The 25,017-nt window shown below is 38.6% G+C and overlaps 1 pseudogene; it reads left to right on the top strand.

Moving 5' to 3' along the window:
* Positions 1–289: 289 nt before the first annotated feature.
* The window catches only part of LOC127209850 (ERI1 exoribonuclease 3-like), a 54,133-nt pseudogene continuing 29,405 nt past the window's right edge, over positions 290–25,017 (top strand).

Here is a 25,017-nt window from a genome sequence, read left to right on the forward strand (position 1 = left end):
ATGACACAATGGGACAAGAACTAACGTCAATATCCCTCAATTTATTCCATTAATAGAAATTGAAGGAATATTCCCAGATTGTTTTTATGAAGCCACTTTTTTTTCAGATTACAAATTCAGACAAAGATTCAATGGCAAGAAAATTATAGACAAATAGCTCTTGTGCACAATGACCTAAAATTCTCAGTAAATATCTGCCTCCCCAATCCAGCAGGTACAGGAGTGACTTGATTCACACAAATCAACAAACACAATCCACCACAGAAAAGGACAAAAGGGAAGAAACTACATGATTATCTCAGAAGAGAAAGCCTTTGACAAATATCTAACATCTCTTCATGAATGGAGTCCTGAAAAGACAGGAATACAGGGATGTAATAAAGGTAAGTTACAAAGAGCTCACACCAACACAGTTCTACATGGAGAGAAACTCAGAATTTTTCATTAATATTAGAAATGGGACAAGGATTTTCACTCTCTACATTTCTGTTAAACATGAGACTTGAAATATTTTTATAATTATGTTTTTAAATTTTAATTTATTATAATTCTTTCAGATTACATCCTGATTGTTATTCCCTTGCTGTATCTTCCTGTTCCAACCCTCCCTCAATGTTCCATTCTATTCTCCTTCCCTAGACTTCTGACAGAAGGGGTTCTCCTCCCCCACCATACCACCGTCTCTTCTGGATAGCCTGCTTCCCCTTCCACTGTGTGGCTGCCGGGTCTTCCCGCCGTAGGGAAGTGATCAAATTCGGGTAGCAAGAGTTAATATCAGAGGCAGTCCCTGCTCTCCCCACAACCATGGAGAATGAGCTGTCCATTGGCTGGATCTGAGCAGGGGGGTCTAGGTTTACTGCATGCATTGTCCTTGGTTGTTGCAGCAGTTTGTGCAGGGCCCCCTGTGTTCATATCCATTGGCCTTGATCGTCTTCTTGTGGGACTCCTGAACCCTCTGGGTCCTTCCATGCCCCATTCTTCCATACCACTCTCTATAGTAAAACTTCATATCAGGTATGGAGATTCCTCTAGAAGATCTTTTATTGTACAGAATTTTTTTTTTTTAGCTATTCTGGTTTTTTTTTTTTGTTTTTCCAAATGAAGTTGAGAATTTATCTTTCAAGGTCTTTAAAGAATTGTGTAGGTATTTTGATAGGGATTGCATTGAATCTGTAGATTGCTTTTGGTAAGATGGGCATTTTTACTATATTGATCCTCCCGATCCATGTCTTTTTTTCACAGGAGGTGGGTGGCTGTCAACACTCCCTCCATTGCTCTTTTCCTTGCAGTGTGGTGACCCTGCACGTATTCAGGGTCACAATGGCAGTGGTGTCTGTTGTTGCAGATCCCCATCATATTGTAGGTCTTTGGTGAACAATGACTTATCAACACAGACTTTTGGACATTTTCGGTTGTTGCATATGTGGTTTGGGGCACAGTCTGTGCCATCCTTCACATCACCGATGTCAGGTCTCATTATCCCCCAATGGTAGTCTGTACCCCAGCAGGAAACCTCATTGAAGTGATGCCAGTGAAGAGTGTGGTGAGTTCTCAGATGAGGAGGCCTTGTCATCGTTTTCACACTGAATTCATCCACAAGATATTTGAGATACTGTATTTTACATAATATCCTCTATTAGTAATTCCAGGGTTGCCAAGACAGTCACCCCGGGTATTCATTTCCTTGTAGCAACTTGTGGTTACACTCTTGGCTTCCTTGCCAAAAATGTGCTGACTCTGCATTGTACTATTAACACATTTCTTCTCATAGCAGTGATCACCACCATGGCAGCGCTTCCCATCGGATAGGCACACATCTTCAGGGCACACACTTGAGTTTCCACTGTGCCACTCTAGAAGGTCACATTCAATGTTTTCTGCTCTACACACTGTGCCTGAAGGTCTGAACTGACAGTTTTTGCAACAAAGCCCTAAAGCACAGTGAACATTGAGTCTCAGAACACTGTCATCCTGGCAACATGAATCTTTTAAACACAATTGAAGAGTTCCACAATCACACTCCTCTCCATTTTCAACCACTCCATTCCCTCATTTCTCCAATGTCACTGTAGCCTGAGCCCGTTTATTTGGTAAATCACACAAACAAGTTTTTGTATAATTATGGAGATAACTACCATGCCTGCAGTTGCTAAATGTTGTGCCCTCACCTTTTGTTGGTGACATTAAAGAGCTCTTTCATCCATATGTACAGTCATATTTCTTTTCATCATGGACCACACCAAAATTATGGCCCAGCTCATGTGCCACCATCTGGGCAAAGCTAGCTGCTGAGGAACCCATGGAACTACCAATGCCACAATTAAAACAAGAATGACAAACAGTTCCAACATAGGCTATGCCAGCTACTATGCCATATGAGTAATCAACAAAAAGATATGCAACATTATGATTTTGGTGTTTATCAAGGTTCCGATTCTTCCAGTCGCAAAAACATCCTAGAAGAGCATCTAACTTTATTTCTACTTCTATAAGATTTTTTTCTCATTCCACATCTCACATCCCTTTTAAAACAACCACAGTATACAATGGAGAATAATAGACATTCATTACATTTAAAACAGTAGTTACATCTTCATACACATTTGAAAAATTACTTTCCTGATAAATGGATCGATGATTATCCACCACCATTGTAAATTCCATAATTATTCTGTGGTACCACCAGTCTGGGCAGCCACTCTGCTTCAATGTGAAATTATCATTATCTTCAATGTTTAGCTGCTGTGCTATTTCCTCTTCTGTTAAGCCACATCTCAAGGGAATTGACTCTGCCTCTTTGCTGTAGGTCTTATAAAGCAGAGGTTAAAATGTGGAAGAAAAGCCCTTGAGTTTTATTTCATATGTTGTACTATTTATTTGAAGTGACCCTAGAAGGCCACCAAAACAGGTGAGAAAAGCAACCATGGATTCTGGGCTCTTGTCTGTATAACCATGATAGCAGCAGTCATTCTGCACAAAAGGCTGGTCCTCAAGATGAGCGCCTTGGTCCGTGCAGGTGAACATAGAGATATGTTTGAGTACTAAATTCTTCTTGGGCTTCATGGAGATAACGTGCCTCTGGCTCTCAGTGTACAGGTTGTAGGACAACCACCTGGAGGCCGAGTGTCACTTATTGTATGAGTGACCTCATGGGTGTTACCACTTCTGGTGGGCCCCTGTGTTGTTCAAAATGCCAAAACAGTGACTATAAAGACAGGAAGAGCCATGCTTCCAGCCAGAGCCACAGGAATGTGATCCTCACAGGTACCAGGGCCTCAAACAGTGTTGTCGTGCAAGCAATGGAGTGTTGGAAAAAGGCTTCACTGCTTGTGTCCACTTGTCCTTATTGTATTCAGTTCTGGCTTTTACTGGTCTGTCTTCTGGCAGATTTAGTCCATTAAAACAGCAGTACTAAAGGAAACAGGAAAAAGAAGGCAAAAATATGCTTGGGTAAACCATGACTATATCAGGATAGAGGAGAAAAAGCCAGACATGGGCTAATATGGGTCAACATTTGACATTAGTGCAGCCTTTTGGCTTTGCTCTTCAAAAATATTTTTAAAAGAAGATCTACTTTATAAATCATTTATGTGTGTGCTTATGTGTTTGTGTTCGTGTCTGTCTGTCTGTGTGTGCTCAGATGTGTGAGGCTACCAGTGGATGGCATAGGTTATCCTGGAGCTGGAGTTACATAAATTGCCTAATTGTAGGTACTACAAATCCAATTCTGGTTCTCTGAAAGAGCAGCACGTTCTCTCAGCCAATCAACCATCTCTTTGGTGCCTTAAGCTTTAATTATAGTAAAGCACAGTCAGGGCACTATGGGTGTACACAGTGATGATTGACACATGCTGAGAAATTTTCTCTACTAAGATAAAAGACCAATGGCTCTGGCTAATATTTAAATTTAAGTATGTTTGTGAACATTTTCATTAAAATTATTTTTTAGAGAAGGTATTAATAGAGGCAGGCATGATGGCACATGCCTTTAAACCCAGCTTCACGACTCAGAGAGGCAGAGGGAGGCAGATTACTGTATGTTTGAGGTCAGCCTGGTCTACAAAGTGAGTCCAGGACGACAGCCAATGTTATACAGAGAAACCCTGTCTTGGAAAAACAAAAAACAAAACGAAACAAAACAAAACAAAAGTATTAATGGAAAGCTGAGATTCTTGGCAGATTTATGTTAATATTGAATAAGTATTAATGCTAATACATTTTAAAGAATGAGTTCTTTAATTGTATTAGAGGGAATTTATTTTTCACTTAGATTTTTATGAGAATTTATTTTTAAAGGCACACTGTCATCTGTAGTACATGGCCACTAATATGTATTTCACGGAATAAACCATTACTTCTTTTTCCCTCCTCTTACACTGCACAGTCAGTGTAAGCCTCATTTGCCCCTTGAAATAATTTCTGACTACCATGTGTACCATTGCTCATTAAAAAATAAACAAACAAACAATTAAAAACAAAACGCTAGAAAAGCTGAAGGCAGAAGCATCTTGGACCCTGGGATGCTAAATTGATACTCATGCACGTTCATATTTCATAATCTCTTACGGAAAAAACTGTTTCCAAAGCTATAGGCCATGTGGAAGGAGCTGAAGATTAAGATGATTAGGGAGGTACTACTGGAGAGAGGTGGTCCTGAGATGCTTTCAGTAAAAAAAAAAAAAGCCAATCACTATATCCAAGGCTCATTTTGTTCATTGAGGAGTCTTCTAACTGTTCTTTCTCTACTTTCTCTTCCATGCCCACAGTAAAGCTCTAGTCTTACTACTGCTGACTACACGGTTCACACAGTGGAGTGAACAAACAGTTCAGACCAAAGACCAAAGGCCCTAAGATTTATTTTTCTCAAATATTCCTAAGCTTTTAAAATATTTTTTATTTAATTTTCTGTCTTTCTTCAATAGCACACAAGCTCCTCAGCTGAAAATAAACATTGTTTTTCCTTTTTGTCGGTTGATATTATTAACTTTAATCATGGCAGTTTAAATTGCAAAACCCACACAATTTTCTTCGCTATTTCTTTTTTCCCTATATGTAGTGGTGTCCACAGAGGTGTGTGTGAGTATGTACACAGTGTGTGAGTATGGTGTGTTATATGATACAGGGATGTGTTTGCACATGTGTTAAGTTTGTATTGGGTGCTTTTTCGCTTGCTGGGTCATGTGTTGAGGACATATGAAGGATAACGTCCAGGAAAAGGCATTTGAGGGCAGTATCATGAAACTGTGATTGAAATTCTGACATCCTGTCACTATACATGACTGTCTTGATACAGAATAGATAAGTATTGTAGAGTTTAAAATTGTGCCATAATATAAAAGAATTATTCACCACTGCCAAGGCACTGTAGGGATTGCAACAATTCAACTTTGTCTTAATTTAATTCACAGACTTCATTTTAGCAGCATGTGATAGAAACACAAGCTTGAAGGAATATTCGATCCGCACCATCTTTCCTTACTCTCACATTATCTTACTCTGTTATAGCTCCCAACTCCTGAGAAAATACAACATTTTCACTAAAAAAAAAAAAATTAGTACAGAGCCATAATAACAGAGTCTTGCAGCTTATTATCTCACATACCGTCTTTTATCTATTCTCATCAGAACTACATCAGTTCATTAATTGCTATCAAGTTATTGCCCAGTGTTTCTCCCATCAAGCCTATACCTAAACACATTAAAATCTCTTTAAAGTTACCTAACACAATAGAAGAAAGTAAGAAATAGTAAAGTAAATCACCACTTTCCACATACAGACAATTATGGTAAGTGCAAAGGTAATGATATACTAATTTTTCATGCTTTTCTTTAAAAGCTTATGAGCAGGGGAAGGGATGCCCATGGCCCCTTCTCAGTATGGCTCTCCTCACACCTCATTTGCTGTATATGTCTTCTGATCACTTACTTTTATTTGATACCTCACATGACAAAGGAATGTAAGTCCTCTTTTTTGTTTGTCATGGGGTACATTCTGTATCTGTGTGCCTAGTAACAGGAATCCCCCAGTCTACAGAACATGGCAACCAACTGAGCTGCTTCTCAAAATCAGTTAAGTCTGAATAACGCGCCCCTGTTTGCTATGTTCCAATAACTTTAATATGAATAAGTTTCATTTCCTCACTTCTATTCCCCCTGTTCCTTCAAGTTTATGTTCTGTACCTTTGTTCATATTGCAGACCTTACTCCTGTTTATTTTCTCAATATTCAAGTATGCTATGGAGAAGTGTTCCAAGTCCCAGAAAATCATTCTAACCCCTATTATATAGTCTAAGAAACTGAGTGTCCATGGTTGTTTGTTATCATTCGAAAGTCAGTGAATAACTGGACATCTGCAGATGTTTTTTCTTTTTCATGAGTGTGGGGAAAAGGTTAACAAAATTTAGAAGATGGGGAAGGAGTAAAACAACAGTACAGAGATGACCTAAAACTGCCCATAACTTGCTGATAATCAAAAAGACAGCACCCCCACATATGACAGAGGGCTACTATCCAAAGTATGTAAAGAACTCACGAAATTAAACACCAACAGTCCAAATAACCCAACTAAAAATGTGGCTCAGAGATAAACAGTATTTTCAACAGAGGAATCTCTAATGGCTGAGGAGCACTTAAAGAAATGTTCAACGTCTTTCGTTATCAAGGGACTGCAAATCTAAATGACTCTGAGATTCCATCTCATACCTGCCAGAATGGCTAAAATAAGAAACTCAAGTGACAGCTCATGTTGGCAAGGATCTGGAGCAAGGCTGACACTTATCCATTGCTAGTGGGAGTGAAAACTTACAACCACTTTGAATTTAGATCTAGTGGCAGCTCAGAAAATTGGGAATAGTACTACCTCAGGACCCAGCTATACCACTCCTGGGCACATACCCAAAATATGCTTTTAGTGCCACAAGGACACTTGCTCAACTATGTTCACAGCAGCTTTATTCACAATTAATAGCCAGAAACTGGAAACAGCCTAGATGTCTCTCAACTGAAAAATGGATAAAGGAACCTTGGTACATTTACACAGTGGAATACTACTCAGCTATTAAAAACTAAGACATCATGCAATTTGCTTGCAAATAGATGGAACTAGAAAATATCCTGAGTCAGATAACCCAGACCGAGAGAAACATACATGGTATGTATTGACTTATAAGTGGATATCAGCCATAAACTACAGGTTAATCACACTACAATGCACAAACCCAAAGAAGCTAAGAAGGGTCCAAAGGCATATGCTTGAACCTCACTCACATGAGGAAATAAAATACACTTTGGAAGCAGATGGAGGGAGAAAATGGATGGGGAGAGTAACCAGGTAGGAATTAGATATCGGCAGAGTGGGAACAGGTGTTGGGAGAGAGGACCTGAAAAGAAAACAGATATCAGTGGGGGGAGTCTTTGGGATAGGGGAGACTCCTGAAAGTCTGTGGGGTGCCCCTTGCTGAGACACCTAGCAACAGGGGATACGGAGCCTGAAGTGGCCGTCTCCTGTAGCCTACAGGGACTCCCAGTGGAGCGAGGAGCACACCAACCCACTAATAAAATCTTCGACCCAAAATGTGTCCTGTCTACAAGAAGTGTAGGGATAAAGCTGGAGACAGTGACAAGCCAGTGACTGGCCCAACTTGAGACCCACCCCATGGGAGAGAGCCAATCAGTGACACTACTTGATAGTCTGCTATGCTTCCAGACAGGAGCCTAGCACAACTGTCTTCCTAGAGCCTTCATCCAGCAGCTGCTGGAAACAGATACAAAGTCCCACAGCCAAACAGTATGTGGAATTTGGGGAGTTTTGTGGAAGAATGGAGGAAGGATTGAGGGAGCTAGATGTGTCAAGGACACCACAAAAGTAGACTAACCAGGGAAGATGGGGGATCACAGATGCTGAACCACCAAACCAGGAACATGCATGGACTGAACCTAGGTCCCTACACATATGTAGCAGATGTGCAGCTTGGTTGTGGGTCCACTAACGATGGGAGTAGCAGCTATCTTTGACCTTGTTGACTGCCTTTGGATCCCCTAGCTGTGCTGCCTTGTCTTAGTGGAAGAGAATGTGCTTAGTCCTGCTGTGACTTGATGTGCCAGGGTGGGTTGGTACTCATGAGGGACCTCCCCTTCTCTGAGAAGAAGAGGATGGGAACAGGGACAAGGGGCATGAGGGTGGGCCTGGGAGGGGAGGGTAATCGGGTTGAAAAGTGATTGAATAAACAAACAAACAAATGAAAAAAAAAAAAAACCAGTAATCTGAGATGAGTGCTTTTAAAAAATGCTCTGTGATAATAGCCAGAACATGGAAACAGCCTAAGTGTCCCTCAGTAGAAGAATGGACTAAGAAACTGTGGTACATTTACACTATGGAATACTACTCAGCTATTAAAAACAAGGAATTCCCGAAATTTGTGGACAAATGGATTGATCTAGAAATTATCATAATGAGTGAGTTCACCCAGAAGCAAAAAGAGACAAACGGTATATACTCACGTGTATCAAAACACTAGTCCAAAAGATACGTACCATGAAAAACTTTACTTACCAAGAAAATGGGTCAGAGGAGAGGACATCCTATTGAGACTTTAGGTGAGAGTAGCATGGAAGAATAGGGAAATAGTAGGACCCACAAGGCCCTGGAAACCTACAAGAACAACTTTATGACAGGCAGATCTGGGTCTTGGGGTCCTCCTCAAACTAAGGCACCAGCCAAGGAGAATATAGGCAGTAAACTTCAAACCCCTACCCAGACCTAGCCGACGAACATGATACTCTTCACCGTTGAGTGGAGAGTGAGATCTGACTCTCACACGAACTCTGGTGCCCCTTTTCTGACCATGTCCCCCAGATGGGGAGACCTGGTGGCACTCAGAGGAAGGATAGCTAGTTACCAAGAAGAGACTTGATATTCTGAGAGCATATATAGGGGGAGGATGTCTCCTTCGGTCACGGACATAGGAGAGGGGAGAAGGGGAGAAATGGGAGGGAGGGAAGAATGGGAGGAAACAGGGGAAGGGCTAACAATCGAGATGTAATATGAATAAAATAATAAAATGGAAAAAAATGCTCTGTGAAACAAATGGTGGAAAAGAATGTAGTCGCCTTTAAAGGAGTTTAAATATCTGTAAGTATCGTTTCTGCCAGTGTGTCCATTTTCCTTCCACCTTTTTATGTCCCCCCACATTGTTTACAGCTTCCATCAGCGCTAGCTGTTAGCAGGACCTAATTTGATCAGACAGTTTAGCTTTCCTTATTAGTTTTCTGTAACTTTCTTTACAAAGTAGCACAAACTTGAACAGCACACATACCCTGTTTGATAGATTGGGAGGCAGAACCCAGTACAATGTGCCCTCTAGGTCACATGTTCTCTGATGCTGCTAGGGGATGATTGATTTCGTGACTCGCCTTCAGCTTCTGGTTGTTCCCTGTGCTCCAGAAGCATATACAGTTAATCTCCACATGGGATTCTATGTGTTGAATTTCATGACATTTCCATGAACACATGTTTATATCATATACTATGTATGATATAAGAGAAAAACCATTTTTTTAAGTTAAAGTTTATATATGATAAAAAGCATTCTTATAAAAGAATTACGGACACACGTGCAGTCATATAAAATATATAATATATAAAATGAATGTTGCTTGCTATATTCACTCTTGCATAGCAGCTTCTGGCACCTTGAAAGGCAGTCAGTAGGAAGAACATATTCAAAATATTTGTAATGAGCATATTCTATAAATTTGAAGTCTCATTATAGTCATCAAATTAATTTTTCCACAGCCATGCTACAAATAACATAATCCTAGTAGTTTTGAGAGACTAGAATTTAGACAGACCTCCTGGTAGGCAGACTGATAGGGAGAAGAGCCATGGCTAGGTCAGAGCTAAAGATGGTGAGCTTAACGTGCCCACTGACTAAGAGGAGGGAAAACAACCAAACAAAAAACAGCTGACCACAGCCAACCACACAGTCTCAAATGATTTGTGAATTTATATTTTCATGTTTTAAAAAAGTGCCATTCTACCTCTTTTACTGTGATAACAAATCATCTCACTTCGTAATGACTGTGAACTTTCTAGTTGCAAGCCACGAACCGTTGAGTGCTGAAGGCGGACCTGGCGATTCTGGCTTCCTGGGCTCAACTGACAATGAGACCCCATGTCTCAGGGCTGCACAAAGTCTATGGTTATTTGACAGAAAAATTTAGTTGGTTAGAAAAACAGACTTCGTTCTACCAGCTGCCCTTCTGTACATTGAAACAAGTTGATTTCTGTTGTTATTTATTTGCCCAATGATTTTAAGCTAGCCATATCATTTTAAACAGGCATCCTGATAACTCTTCTTTAATTTGCTGGGGTTTGATATTTTATTGGCACTTAATAACTGTTTCCATATATTAGGTTTATCACTACCTTCCAGAGTTGTGATTACATTTCAATTAGATTTGTGCAAAATGCTGAATTGCAAATTCTCTTCAAACAGAATGAAATGGCCTATCGTTCTAGCTCTACCCACTCAGACAGTTTGATTCATTTGGCTTAATATACACTTATAACAAATTGGCCTAGTAAATTTGCATATAAAACAGCACTAGCCCTAAAAGACTCTAATGTAAACAATTAACTTCCTGTATTTATCTTGCCGAAACACTGGTTTCCTACAGAACAAAACCTCGCCCTGTAATGTTTATATTTTGTCCTCATGGTAGGGAGGAAAATATTCAGGACACAAATAGCTTTCTTGTGTGGCTTTGCCATGTAGTCCTTAAGCCGTTTCAAATATTTTCTCAATGCCTGCTTATGTTCGTTAATATCAAGAGCACTGGGGAGGTTTTTGTTTGTTTGTGTTTGTTTTACTGAGTTTAACTCATTGTTTGAACAGAAGTCCTGCATAGGTAAGATGACTCAGTGGATGACAAGGCGCCAAGTCCGCTGGACCCACATCATGGAGGCTGAGATAGGATCCCAAAGGTTGTCCTCTGACCTCCCTATGGCCACTCTCACGTAATTCATGAATGCAACTAAAAACATTAAAAACAAAACACTTTTCAGAAGTGAGGTTTAATTAGAAAAAGATATGCATCACAAGCAGGCTCACCTAAATTTAAATTTCAAAGCACATAGGCCACAACCTCCTCCTTTTCAGAGCAAATATTTCAACTTCATCTTGTTAGGCCTATAAATTCTTGAATCCCTAATATGACAAGTTTGTCTTTGTTGCCTTGATATGCTGTTTTTCCTTGAATAAAATGCACAGAATATCAAATGAACAAAAATATTTTGTATGTAATATCAAATAAGCAAAAGTATCACACTGATTCTTCACTGTGCCAATGACCACAGGTAACTTATTTGACCATAAAAATTAGCATAGAATTTTGCCATAGCATAAACTCTGGTGTCCCTGATTTGGTCAATTCTCTTTGGTCAGGAGGCCCTGCAGGCACACAGAGGAAAGGGATGTAGGCTATCCAGGTGAGACCTGGTAGGCTGCAGTCATATGGTGGGGGAGGAGGACCCCTTCTGTCAGAGGTTTAGGGGAGGGGAATAGGGTGGGAAAGGAGGGAGGGTGGGAACGGAAAGATACAAGTGAGGGGATAACAGTTGGGACGTAACATGAATAAATAATTATAAATTATAAAGAAAAAGAAAAGAATGTTGCCATAGCTCTCCTGGATGTATTATGCTTCTTAAATTTTAACAATTATTTACTTGACTATGGGCAACTTTGATAAGCTTTAGAAATTAGTGTGTGAGGGTAGGTTATATTTTAATAATTAAAATTTGGGCAATGTCAGGATATAATACATTACAGTCACATTTATTTCTTCTCTTTTATCAGCTCCTTCTCTCCCCTCACTAGGTCCATCTCTCATATTCATGCTTTTTTGTTTTGTTCTTGTTACTGCTTTGTGACGTGACCCACGGTTTGCAGAACTGTCCACTGGATCTTGCGTGGCTCACAAGTGGCCGTATCACCAAGGACAATGACTCCCTTTCTCCAGCAGGCCTGGCCTGGCAATAGCTCCCCTGAGTGGGCAGGGAGACAGGTGTCCCTCTTCTATCTCCGACTGAATGTTTCTGGCCATAGCCTTGTGCAGACATTGTGTAGACAGCTAAGTCTATCAGATAACACCCACAAAACTGTTTTGTGGACCTCCTCCTAGTAACCTGGATCTTACACTCTTGCCAACTGTTCTTTCATAAGCCTTTGAGAAAGGGGAACTTGGGATATCTGTTTCAAAGCTGAGTACTCAGTAGTTTTGTTCTCAGCCCCTAGGGCAGTTAACAGTCTCTGAATTAACCTCATGTGAATAGGTCATCTCTATTCCTCTCCCTGACTCCACAATCACATAGTGTGAGTCCCCTGAGGATACTTTCCTAGTCTTCTCAAATCTTAATACAAAAAAATGTGCATAGATGATGGCCAATAAATATTTACTGCACAGTTATAGAAATTCAGTTAGACATTAATATCATAGTATCAACAAACAAGAAGAAGAAGAAAAAAAACCCATCACGAGCCTTGAACAAAAGGCACTTACTGAGAAATACTGGGAGACAGATGCAGTGGCAACTGGCCTGTGTTCTGAGGAATACAAACATAGGAGCTTCAGAAAGAAAAGCCCCAGAGTTGTGAATGGCATTTTCCTCAGTCAGCTTGTAGAGGCAAATGTGATTCTGTGTCCAGTCTCTGCTTTGTAGTTACATTTGCAGCAATGAGGAAGAAAGCAAATTTGTGCAGTGAGACTGTGTGCAGTTTCTGTGGTATATGTTCTAGTTCACATGGCCAGCATATTTCCCGTGAGGATGTGTACAAGCCCTGACTCCCCACTCCTTTCAGCTCTGTGAAATTGGCAGGCAAATGGATGGAGCAAGAAAATACTATCCTCAGTAAGGTAACCCAGACCCAGGAAGACAGGTATGGTACATACTCACTTGTAAGTGGATATTAGCCCAGCATAGATGTCCTCTGTGAGACTTCACCCAGCAGGGGATCATCGGGACAGATGCTGGCACTTCCTTCTGGAATCCAGGTGTGAGTGGTATGGAAGAATGGGGGCATGGAAGGACCCAGAAGGTTCTAGAGCCCCATAAGGAGATCATCAAGGCTGTCGGATCTGGACCCAGGGGGGCCTGCACAAACTGATGGACCAACCAAGGACAATGCATGCAGTAAACCTGGACTCCTTGTTTAAACCTAGCCAATAAACCGCTCATTCTCCAAGATTGTAGGCAGAGAGGGTACTGCCTTTAACATGACCTCTGTTGCCTCCAATTTGACAGTGGCTTACATTAGAGAAAATAATTAAACAACTTTAGGGATTGAATTTATTTTTACATTCCAGGGAAAGAACAATCAAATAAATCTTAGCTAGAATCTTATAGTTTAACATGTTTGGATCAAAAATACACATAGGCTTATGCTATGTTAGTATGTATGCATATGGGAGTAGAGATGTGTGCATTTATTTTTTGAATAGTGGGATAATGGTTGAAAGGTGGAAACTTCTAGTTCCTACATGATTAAATTCTCTTGTTCATTGAATAAAACAATCAGCACTTAAAGAATTTATGTGTGTCTTCTGGTACAAATGTGATGGCCGAAATGCTTTGTTAGATACTTTACATGTCTTCAGAAATGAAATGCTATTGACTTTTACACCATAAAGTGTTTTTGTACACATGCTGTTGTAAAGAAAAAAAAAAACTGGAAAGAATATGTTGATAATCTGATCAAGTTCTCAACGGTACAATATTTAACTATGTGATATAATGGTACTGGACAATGTACTTAAATATTTAATTGGGTAAAATTAAAATACAGGAAATCTTCCTCAGAAGTTGTAGCTCCGGGTAGAAGATGAGCTTAGCATGAACAATGGCCTTTGTTCAATCACGAGAAATTGTATCTAAATATTTACATTTTCACAAATGGAACCTTAAAATCTACTATTCTCCCTAAAATAAGTTGAAAACTATAAGCATAGAAGTTACATTATTTTAATGGAATTTTATTTTAAACATTAATAATACAAAACTGTCAAATAAAAAGCCATAATTATATGAATTTATAGGGCTGGGGCACATTCATGTCATCATCATCATCATCATCATCGTTATTGTTTGTTATTGTTGTTGTTGTCTGGGGCTTCTTACTAGCCTTAGGACAAATTTGGTCTGGAATGAGTCATTGCTTTTGTAGTTTGAAGCACAGCAGTTAAGTGTATCTCCCCTGTTAGACACAGCTTGATGAAGTATAGAATTTCTGGTCCTGGTGAGCACTAACTTTCTAAAAATGCACTTGGGTCAGGAGTGGCTAATCATTTCTCTTCTCATCTGCTCTCATCAAGTCTGGTGGAACTGAAGGCTTGCCTCTCCCTAAATATAGGTAATGTGAAATTTCAACTCCCAAATTGCCTTCATAGGGCATGAATACCTAAACACCTCCTGTGCAAGAGACAGAATCAAGATTCTATGTGAAGAGGCTACTTTGAACCAGGAAGCACAGCCATAGGAGAATATCTTTGTTGGTTAATTTATTACTTAGTAATAATAGAATTACATAAACATAGAAGAATTTCTTTAGTATTTGCCTCCTAGGTGGCAGATTTACACATTTAAAAAAAAAAAAAAAAAGAGGTGCTTAGGCTATGTGCAATCAGCACAGCACATCACATGTGATGAGCCCTCATAACAGTATGTGACATCACATGAAAACCAATTAAGCTCCTTCCAAAGCAGATGTTTTTCCTTGCTAAATTAAACTAAAATTAAACTAAAAACCCCTGATGCTCCCTATTGATGCATCCCTTGCTAGATTAGTATATGCATTTGAGACACAACATTGAGAGCTTAAATATTTCTCAAAGTAACAACTGGAAATGAACTTCACATAATCTTAATCCACTTGATTGCCCTTCCTTTCCAGGTAAAACATTAAGAATACTTAATGTCAGAAAATGGGATCAAAAATAATTTCTTATTTTCTTCAAACTCATTGACTTACTTGAATTTTTATTGACATATATCACATGTACATTGTAAGGAACTTAATTATGAAAATGTCATCTATGTACATAATAGATTTTGATACATTCACATTCTATTAACTTTTGTTTTCCCCTTTATATTCTCATTGACCCCTTACTGTTCCCAACTAGACTAGTGTGTGTGTGTGTGTGTGTGTGTGTGTGTGTGTGTGTGTGTGTGTGTGTGTGTTTGGTGACTTGACTTTCATTATGGTTGCTATCAAAAGTATAGGGAAAGGATAATTTAGAGGAGCATAAAGGATTTGCTGCACATCAAGAAAATGTTTACCCTTTGCCTTAGTTACTTTTCTTTGTTGCTGTGATAAAAAAAATTACCTGATAGATAAAAATACCTGAGAAGTGCAACTTAATGGGGAAATGGTTTATTTCAGCTTACAGTTATAGAGAGTCCATCATGGTAGCTGAAGTTAAACAGGAAGTCATATCACATACATAATCAGGAAATAGAAAGATATGAATGTTTGCACTCAGACCATTTTTTCCCCTCTCAGGATATGGAATGGTAAGTTTCCTATGTCAATTAAACTAAGACAGACTTTCAGGAGAATTCTCAGATACCTATCTCCCATGAGAGAATTCTAGAACTCATCAAGTTGAAAATTAACCATCATACCCCTCCAGAAACCATAAACAGCATGCATATTCTCACAGAAGGGTAGGGCCTCTGGATCCACTACCCTCACATCAACTGGCCTACTCTTGTACATACTTTGGCAGGCCATCACACCTGGTTTAAGCTCAAGAATGAGATGGCTATGTCATTCCCCAGAGCTGTTTCATTTATACCTCCTCTTCTGCCATGTTCCATGAACCCTTGGAGGAGGTAAAATTGATGTGACATTTGTGATTGAACGTTTAACAGTCACTTATTTGTAGTACTTTGACTAGATATGAGTCTATAACATTACTACTGCCCACGGCAGAAGGAATCCTCTCTGGTCAAAGCAGGCCTGATCTCTAGGAATAAACATAATTATTTAGAGTGTATTTGACAGGCACGCTATTTTGATTTAGCAAAACAACAGCAATAGATTTTCCACTACAGTCTATTATGATATTCCAGCCAGGCATTTGAAAGGGCTTTCAGCACCAAATCTGAATTTCTTTCTGTGAAGTTTACCTCATATTCAGTGTAGTGGTTGGTTCATCCATAACAGAGTTACCATTATTGCATCAGTGGGCACATCTCTCATATTTAGTCAGTAATGTTGCATACAGAGAAAGTCTACTTTTAAGACTGTTGATGACAGTTCTTAATCCTAGCAGCTTTCAGGACACTTTTAAACTTATATGGTTAGTTGGGATACTTACCTCTGATAAAATAAAGGCTATTTCTAGAAAGAACCAAGTAAGTCTTTGGGAGAAAGCAATAGTTTACTCAACTAATACATTTAAAAAATGATTCTTTAATAAATACCTGAACATTTCTTTGTTCAAATATGATGCCCCTCCATGACCATTCTAATTTTTCTAATTATTTTGCCACAGGCTCTCATTTCCTAGAGGGTTATATTACAGAAATCTGTGTCTAATTATTATTCAGTAGCTTGTTAGTCTGCAAGCATACTTCCCCCTGACTAGTGAATATAAATATATGCATTTCAGACAACCTACTACTTTGAGATGGTAACTTTTTTTTTGTTGCTGTAGATCCTAACAGACCTATAGAGCAATTATTCCTTGTAACTTCTTTTCCCAATATACTCCACAATAAAAAACCATCCCTCTAAAAAAAAAAAAAACTTCATAAGAATTATTGCTGTGTGCTTAATCTAGCCATCACATCATTTATTTACTCAATTATAATATCTAAAAGTATACTGTCTTTTACTATTTCTCTAGTAGAGTAGCATGAAAATTTGTGTTTCTGGGAACACAAAAGTTGGATGAGAGTACAAGAACCATATGTTATCAATTTGGTTTATTTTTAAGCAAAACTGAGCATTTCAGAGTAGTCAAGAAAATGTGAGTTCTTGTATATTAAGCATGGTGATACTGAGAGCCAACAATTTTTTGAACTAGAAAAGAAATGTTGCAAAACCAATTCTGCCAGTGCCTTCTGATGCTGCTTGGAACTGACAAAGCAGATTAAAACTATTTCCTTTTTGCTCATTATATTTGAAAATGATAGTGTGAATGGCATCTAAAAATCTCTAAGAACTATATCTTCAGTGCTAACCAATGGTTGAAAAATTCAGGCAAAAAGGTTTTGGGATATTTTCTTCCCATTTGTCTATGTCTCTTAATAGACTTGACTCTAGACTTCAGTTTCCATGACGTCTGTAGTATTGACAAACTCGATCCCTAGCTAACTCGTCTACTGATACTGGATTATGACCTAAATTCTGACTCTCAGTGATCATTTGAAACATTTGTATTTATTAACCATTACAAGAGAAATTTTATGAAGCTTCTTAAAAATGCTGCTTTAAAGTTCTATATTCCTATGAGCCATGTTACATTTGAGACATCAGTCTTTTCTCCCCTGTAATTCCAAGCATGCATGAAGTAACAGCATCGTAACAAATATTTGGCCTATTTCCTGTGTTCTTTGCCCTGGTGTCGTCTGATTACTGAGTCCTGTGCAGACATTCTAAGTACAAAGAACTCTCAACTCTCTAATCACAATAGCAAATGTTAGGTTTGGGCTAGAGGTGATTCAGGCCACCTTCATCATAGCTGACTGAAATTCTCACTTCTAACAGGGAAAGACAGGCACTCTACTGAGAAAATCTCCTATGATCTGTAACCTACACTTCTACACAGGAAGTTTATCCTAGGAAATGAGAAGGTATGGGTGGTACATCCCATAGGATGGAAACACATTTACCAAAAGACCAAACTTTTGTGACCTGCAGCCCAGTAATTGCCAACCTGACTATAAGGATACACTATGGGCACCTCATCAGTTACAGGGAGTGGAATGTGCCCTCTGTCTCTGAAACCTGTAAGAGGGGACCATCTGATTCTATCTTGTGGGTATGCACGCTCCTTAAAGCTCTACCGTACTGTGTCTCAGTGGCATTAATAACAGTTAGTAAATCTCTTTCCTAAAAGGACGAGTCACCTTAGCATCACTTTTGATCTCCAATTATGGATTCTAATGGAAAGAACTTGCTGAAGATTTCCAGAGATAAAACAATAATCAGACAAGACAGCAGAGACTCCTGTTAGATAACACAAATTCTTAATTATTCTTGTATCTTGATGCAACAAAAAGAGGAATTACCAAATAAAGAGAGCAGTGGGTGTAGAAAGAATTCAAGTCAATTGCTATTGTAAAAGCAATTTTCAGTTGTTGTCTCAGAGGATTACTGCCTCCATCTGCTAATCTAGGCTTATTCCTAGAAGCTTCTTGCCTCCATACAACCTAACTTAGACCTAGAATGTGTTAGCCTCTGAGACTTACTGCTTAATAAGCTCACCCTTATTTCTTCTTTCTGAGCTCTGGGCTGACTGATTCAACTCAGCTGCTCTGGCTCAAATTCTTCTCTCAGCTGACTTATACAATTTGGCTTCTCTCTCTGGCGGAATTGCTCTGCTTGGCCTCAAACTAACTCAGCAGTCTGCTCTAATCTGGCTTCTTCTCATTTTCTGGCCTATTCCATCTTCACCTGAGTTCTCTCTCTGCAACCCACCTCTCTATTACTACGCGGATAAAACTGCCTCTTAAGTAGCTTTCTTTCCCTCTCTGTTCTAATGAGAATTGGGCATTATTGTGTTCTGTCTGATTCATGACCTTTTCTGGCACTCAATTAGACATTTCTTTCAAACATAGGTGTTTCCTTCTACAAACTAACTTTACCTTTGTTTGGGATTAAAGGCATATATCACATGCTTGGATCTAAGCTTTTCTTTACCTAATACTTTTTACCAGGCTGACCTTGAACCCAGATCTGTTTGTTTCTGTCTCCTGGATTAAAGGCATGCTCTATTCCATCTCGATCACATAGACGTAGAAGGTTTTTGGATGTGATCCTTTGACAGACAGGCATGCTCTGAATTAACATTGGGTATACTTATATTTGCTCAGTTTCTTATTAGGACTCAGCTGTGAAACTTCTGAAAAGAAACAATCTGAAGATCTTCTGGAGAAATCTCCATCCCTGATCTCAAGCTGTACTATAGAGCAACAATAATAAAAATGGCATGGAACTGGCATAGAAATAGGCTGGGTGGTCAGTGTCATTGAATTGAAGGTCCAGGAAAAAACCCCATACACCTACAGACACTTGATTTTCGATGAAGAAGCCAAAACCATACAATGGTCAAGGCCAGTGTATCTGGTCCCAGGGGGGCCTGCACAAACTATTGCACCAAGTAAAGACAATGCATGCTGTGAACCTAGTGGGGGGAGCGGGGACTCCCTCTGACATGAATGAACTCTGGTGCCTCTGCTTTGATAACTTCCCCTTGCTGGGATGCCTGGCTGGTGGCACACAGAGGAAAGGGAAGCAGGCCATCTAGATGAGACCTGATAGAAAGTGGTCATATGGGGGGGGGGTGTCGATGGAGCATAGGGTGGAAGATGAAGGGAGGGGCAGAATGGGAAGATACAAGCATACAAGTGAGGGGATAACATTTGGGATGTAATCTGAATAAATTGTAATCAATCAAAGTTTAAAATTTAGAAATATAGAAAAGGAACAATTTGGTCATCTCTGTGAACAAGGCAAAACCTCTCTAAGCTTAGCCAACCTATTGGTAGAACTTCAGGACAGAATACAGTACACGTTTAAATGGAAGTTACAGCAACATGGGAACAGAGGCAAGCACATGTGCTCATTATCTCATTTAATCATCTTTATGGCCTTGTAGAAAAGGTGGAAACATTAGTCCCATTTACTGAATCAAACAGGGCTTAGCAGTTTAACTAACTTGCTTTAGGTTGGTAAACCCCAGTGTTTGCTGGACCAAAGTTTATAACAGATTTAATAGTCTTTAGGTCCTATACTATGTGGGGATTGCTCGCTACTTGGGACAGTGGACTGATGTGTTTCTAAAAAGACATTTTATTCGCTAATCCCAGTTTTAAAAAAATCCGTCTGCAAAAAATTTATGTTTGTAAATCAATAAATCTTCCTGAAACACTTCATCCTTCATTGTTTATTATTTTAAATAAACAGAAAAAAATTATTTCTTATAAAAAACGAGCCTAACACAGTGAGGGTAGGAGTGTATTAGACAAAATTCTCTTTCATTTTCATTTGTAGAGGAAACCTACACAATAAAGCCCACTTTGTGTTTGAGTACTTTGAACATGATTCCATAAAACATGTCTGTCTTTGGAGTTTATGTCTCACAGATGTGGCCCGCATACATTACACATTGAGGAATTAATTTTAAAAAATTAAATCATTAGTTTAACAGCTGCCATCGAAGAGCAATACATTCAAGATTTTATTGTTTTGTAGGCTGTTCACAAGGTAACAAAATGCACCAAAATTGCTTAATTAAGAAAAAAGATATAATAAATTTTATTTCAACCAAAAACCATGCCTAATAAGCATCCAGCTGTTCTCTTTCCATTTGATGTTTACTGCAATGTCTGTAATGTACACATCTGTAGAATCATGACTAGAGCTGATCTATAATTGAAATTACCTAAACCAGTGAACAAGAGAAGAAAAAAAAAAAAAAAAACAGTGAATGATGGCTATCGCAGAAAATAAAGGGGAAAATAAATCCTCAAATTAAAGAATTTCTGTCTCACGGTCAATGGTAACCATTGCAAGCCTTATCACTCATTCATGAACATGAACTCTATATATTTATATGTATAACTTTATGGATTCTGTTGCCTTAGGTTTTTTTTAATCTTTCTTAGTATTTGAATTATACTTTAAAATATGACAGAAGCAAAGGTCTTAGAACATAACACAATTGTTAAACTACAATTATAGGCATCAAGGATCAACACAGTTCAATGTTATATATTTTTTTAATGATTTATTTACTTTTAATCATGTGTATGTGTACGTGAGTGCCTAGGCACAGGAGTGAATACATGTGCCACAGGGGGTTAGAGCTCTTGGAACTCAAGTTACAAGTATTAGGACCCACAGAATCTAAGAGCAGGGAACTGAACTGGGGCCTTCTGGAAGAGCAGCAAGGTCTTCTAACCACTGAGCTCTCTGCAGAGCCCCCAAAGGTTGAAATACATCAGAGCATAGACCAACCAGAGTACAAATCTACACTTTATATATTATATGCCTCAATCGGAAAGTGCCTTTTCCAAGGTGAATTAGTTGTGTTTCTTGACTCTGTTCCTAGAACTTTCACTTCTATGAAAACTCATTGGTCTCGGTAAGTTTCGGTCACACTCAAAAAATATGCTAATTCCCAGGGGATGGGCAATGAGCCTCCATAGTGCATTTCTCATGTGTTGGGAAGGTAGCCCTACCCTGCTGGGGCAAAGTCCTATGTTTGAATCACTGCTCTCTTACTTACTCTGAAACTTGGCATATGTTATTAACTGTTTCTAAATTTTAGCTTCCTCATTTGAAAAAACTCTGAAAAATATGTGAATCCATAAATATGTATCTTCATTAAAAGATTTTCTGATCTTGAGGTTACATGTTATCTCGGATTTCTTTTTTTTTTTTTTTTTGGATAGAATCACATATTTATTCATGATTAAAAACTCTCCAACCAATAAGAAATAGAATAAAGACACTTGTTCGAATCAATGAAATGCAATCTAAAAAGTTAATATAACGCATAGTAGTGAAAGATCAGCACGAGGGGACATTTCTCCTTACACACTCACGCTCAGCTGCACACTGGAGCTCCTCCTCAGTTCATAAGAGAAGAGAAACTAACGTAAGTATGTGCAGATTTGAGAAGAAGAAGTCACATTTATTTTCAGAAAAAAACTATCAGTTTACATGGACATTTATAAAGATTTCCAATATAATTATAGGAAATAATTGAATTCATCAAGGCCATGAGAAAACAGTCAGCTGTATTTCTACGGTTAACATAAAAAATAGAAAATGAAGTTTAAAAATGGTGGTTCATTTCTGATAGTAATAGAATGATAAAAGACTTAGAAATAAAAGTTATAAAGGATATTCAAGGCCCTTGTACTAGAAATTACAAAACACCATAGAGATATTTTAAGAAATCTAAATAAGCGGAAGCTATGTTCATGTGCTGGAAAATTTACTGTGGATTAATTAGATCTTTTCCCCTAACATGTTTACATACTAGCAATCAAAAATCTTAGCAATATTTTAAACATATAGAAAACTAAAGCATCACTGAAAAAAGTGTATCTCGGATTTCTTACGTTACTTCTCTGAACAGTTTGATTTTCATATAAGATGTTTATCCTTTTTTGCTTTTGTTTCATTTCTCCCTCTCTCTTTTTATTTATTGAAGACAGATTTTCTTATAGACCAAGCATACCACGAATCGTATGTATTTGAAGGTAATTTTGAATTTCAGACCCCCCTGCTTCAGCCTCCTAAGTGCTCTGATGGCAGGCATGTCATTGATCTCAGCCTTGGGTTTGCATCTTGTCCTCATCTAGAACCTTAGGTAGGGCATTGCCAGAAGGCAGGTGCTGTCTCAAGGTACCGCTGTCTCTCAGAGCCCTATGAAACAAAACCTTCACAGGGAAGGCATTCCGCATGCTATTTCTGTGGTGCTGATAAAAGCCTTACACGGATTCCTTCCTCTCCTTGCCCACATTCATAAATTCAGACTCCACACATCAAAAAAAAAAATCATTCTTAATTAGTAAACTGAGACCTTTGAAATGCGTGGTAGGAGTTAGGACAATGTTCTGCAGATTCCTTCAAATAGTTTAGACACCAGAAGCATTTAGCTCTTTAAATGGATATTTATTTCCTGCCTGAATTTGTTAAGGAATCATAAAGAGACAACTTTGAAGCAAATTTATACGTCTTACATGTCTTTAGCACTGGGCAAAAACAAAAACACAAACAAAACAAAAAACCACTATTTTCTGGTGTTTAAAAAATTGCTCAGAAAGGGACCTTTCAGCACTGCTATGAGTGAGAATAGAAAAGGACCAACAACCAGGCAGAGCTGGAAGTAAAGGAAGGAGCCGCCAGGGCCAGCAGTCCTCATTCACAGGCCGAAAATCTCCGCAAGCTTTCATTGTCAGTGGTGTCTGTGTGTATGTGTGGTGGAATAATGTAATATCTATTTCTTTGACAGCTTCCACAGGAAATCCTCCTTTTTTGTGCACGTTCTACTCTATTTCAATTAATAGGCGGACTAAAGTTTCCTCTTGGCCAGAACATCGTCTATTGCCCACATAGAAGCTTTTATTTTTGGAGTTTGTTACAAAGATCGCACCTTCTAAAATTCAGAGAAGAATGCTAAGTAACCACACCGCACGTTTCGAAACTGCCCTTCTCCGTGTACCATTCTGAAATTCAGATTCCCACCACTGTAGCTTCCATCATAAATCGAAAAGCTAAAACTTCAGGGCAAAAAGGGGAATGTTATATTTCCTCTTAACGTTTTTTTAGTTGACTTAACGATGTTGTCCTGCATCTAGAATATGCTCAAAAGAATGACCTGCACAACACCTACAGCCACAAAACTAAGAGACGTGATTAACGATGGTGTCATCAAGGCGTTTTGTACAAGCTTGCCCTGGCCGGATGCTTTTGCTCAGTGCTCATCCTTCAGGTTTTGCCTTCCTGTGCTACTTACCTTTCAGCCCTGGATCCACTGAACGCCTGCACTTTCAGGCAACCTCATTTCCCCACATTTAACCTTTAAAAAAGCTTTTTTTTTTTTTTTTTTTTTTTTTAACCTCTATACAGTCTTATGACTTTTGAGTCCATAGAAAGCAGGAAATAAAATGCCATTTCCTTTGTCCAAATTAGAACTAAAGAAATCTGAAAAGAACAGAAAATGAATTGTTGGGCTGTCAAGATCGCCCACATGGAGACAGCGGATTATGCAGTCAAAACATATCATCAGCTATAGGTCAATTCCTTTGCATCGAGGCATTTCTTAGGGGAAAAAGTGACATGGAAGGATTTTGTGCAGCCCTTAAATGCCTCTTCCTTTAAAAATAAATGTCTCCAGCATATGGTCTCTATTCAGATGTTATTTAATGGATAGTGACTCACTGAAAATTGTGAGGAGACACAAGAATAATAATGTTTAGGACTTTATGTCAATTTTAAAATTTGCTTAGAAATATTGAAAAACCCTTTTATTTAATTAATCAATCATCAGGGAACATAGGGTTTAAACACACAACAGTGGATCCTTTTCAATAGGAAACATATAGCTAACAATGTTAGATATATTGTATGCTGTAGTCCATAAATGTAAAATGTTATTTGAGATTAGAACTGCCATGGAGAATCCCATATTCCCATGATCAGTTTCCCATGAAAGAGAAAATGCTGTGTGTACGCATGCTATTTTAAAGGAAGCCATTCACTCTAAATCAGTGGTTTTCCACTCATGAGCCTATTTAAGGCCAATTATCAGATATGCTGCATATCAGATATTTACATCACAATTCATAACACTGGCAAAATTACAGTTATGAAGTAACAACAAAATTATTTTATGGTGTGTGTGGGGGGGGGGCGGGTTACCACAATATAAGAGACTATATTAAAGGAGTACTGTGTTAGGAAGGTTGAGAACCACTGCTCTAAACTGAAGTTCTATTTCTGCAATGGAGCATAATCAAGGGTATTTGCTTCCGAGACAGTATTTTGCAAAGATCCTTCTTGTTAACTTTAGTCTACAATCTTAGTCAACAGCTACAAAGTTCCCATAATTTTTATCTTATCATTTATCCTGCTTTTACGAGCTGCCATAAAAAATCCATAAATAGGTAATACTTAGAACTATTATTATAGTAAATATTAAAATGTGGCAACACTTCAAAGTGTGCTACACAGTACAACACACCCACTGACAGAGATCTTGCTCTTGAAGACACTG

Source organism: Acomys russatus, chromosome 27 (assembly GCF_903995435.1).
Source record: "Acomys russatus chromosome 27, mAcoRus1.1, whole genome shotgun sequence".
NCBI lineage: Eukaryota > Metazoa > Chordata > Mammalia > Rodentia > Muridae > Acomys > Acomys russatus.